The following is a 1,931-nucleotide window of genomic DNA, read 5'->3' on the forward strand; positions in this document are numbered from 1 at the left end:
GGGGGGGGGGCAGCTTCAAGTACTCGAAACACTGTCCCACGGAAGAAAGATTAGACTTTCTCTGTTTGGCCCCAGAGAGCAGCACCAGAAGCAAGGAGGGAAAGGAGAGAGGAGAGGTGATAGTCAATGAACCACACTGTGGTTGGCGTCTGAACCTGCGTCTACAGACTCAGAATCTGGGATGATACTCACTAAATGCCTAATTGATCGACAGATTGAATTCAACTATACTTCACATAGATGGGGAGGAAGGGAGGGGAAGGGGAGGGGAAGGGGAGGGGAAGGGGAATGGGATGAGGATGAGGAGGGGGTGGGGGTGATCATGTGCCTCAGGAGCCAGCGTGCTGCTGTTCTTTGATGTCTTCTGCTTCCTCATTATCGTGGAGCGGTACATGAAGGCCATGCTGTTGCCTGGGATGGCACGGAGCGGAGTGGACGTTCTGTCCTCCTTCTCTCACTACCTCCCTTGCCCAGCTTCTCCGTTTGGTGGTTTTCCTGTATCCTGACTGCAGTATTCAAACACAGACCACAGAAGAAGATTGCTCTTATTGGACAGGGAGGGGCTGCCATGAGGGAAGAGGGGGCAGAGCCTTCCGCTAGGACCCCAGTTGTCCAAAGACCAAAGGAGCCGGAGCCCCTTGGGACCCTGGGAGGCTCTGCCCCCTCTGCCCCAGAATAGGCTCAGCATCCCCCATCCTTGGCTAGCGGAGCTGGCTGTCAATCAGCCAAACTCGGAGGTGAGTTGAAGGGACACGTGTGTGCCTGGACGTGTGGGTCCATCCATCTTTGACCAAAGAGAATAAGGATGTGGCTAGGACAGAGTGTTAGACTAGTGTTACGATTAAAAATGATAAAGACTGATAAAATGAGGGGAATTAGTAGTTTAATTAAAGCCATGGCCATGTTGGTAAAATGCGTCTGATAAAATCTCTTCAAAGATACCACCAGTGCCGCCCATCCTCCTACGTAGCCAAGAGGTCGTCTCCAACCGGACCTCCGAATTTAAGCTGCCCAATACGTTGGATACGTCCCCACGTCTCAAAACCGGAAACCCACTGGATCACGGGGAATGTAGTCTCAAAGTTCCCCACGTGTCCACAGGAAGTTTGTAAGATACTTTTAAATGGCCCCTCCCAGAATTCCAAACACACGCTAGGGAAGCAGAGAATCTAGCTCTTCTCCAGCACGGAGGCTCAAAGAAGCAGAAGGAGGTCCAAAGGCAGTCCAAATCTCCCCGTTCTGCCTCCGAACGCTCGTTTGATCGCGGGGGATCACCGATTCCTAAATGCCAGCCCCTGTGTGCCAGGCAGTGCTACTACCAAGGTAAAAAGGAAGCAGCCCCTTCCTTCAGAGACTCCAGTCTATCACTGCCACCTCCAGGCAGCCTCCCTTGACCCCTGGATGCCTCTATTAAATGCATTTAAAACACGGTCACAGAATTTGCGGGTGGGAAGAGGCATCTCCAGCATCGAGCTCAACCCAGCTGTGAAGAGGGAGCTGGAGCCCTGGCTGGAGCATTCCAGTCTCTGCTGGGGACTTCCAGCTAGGGAGGTCCACTCCGCCCCAGAAGACCCAGCTCTGACCCAAGGATCCGCCCCTACGGCCCCTGGTTCTTCCCCCAGAGCCCTGAGAGGCCCAAATAAGAAAGCTCCAGCTCCCAGGGTCAGCGTCTTCTCCACAACTTCAAGAGCCCCGAGATGTAGTGACTTGCCCAGGGTCACACAGTCGGTTTGTGACAAGAGGCAAAACAGAGGCCAGCTTGCTGTTCAGCAGCTGTGGCAGCCCTTCAAAGACATTCAGAGAGTTCCGCCGCCGGGAAGCTCCTCTCCTGCAGTGAAGCCCCCCCAGGTCCCTCGGGGTCCGAGAACGTCTGTGTGGCCCAGACTCGCCTGGGAGCTCAGGGAGGGCAGGGATGCTGGCAGAACCAAACT

Source organism: Gracilinanus agilis, chromosome 2, assembly GCF_016433145.1.
Source record: "Gracilinanus agilis isolate LMUSP501 chromosome 2, AgileGrace, whole genome shotgun sequence".
NCBI classification, from domain to species: Eukaryota; Metazoa; Chordata; class Mammalia; order Didelphimorphia; family Didelphidae; genus Gracilinanus; species Gracilinanus agilis.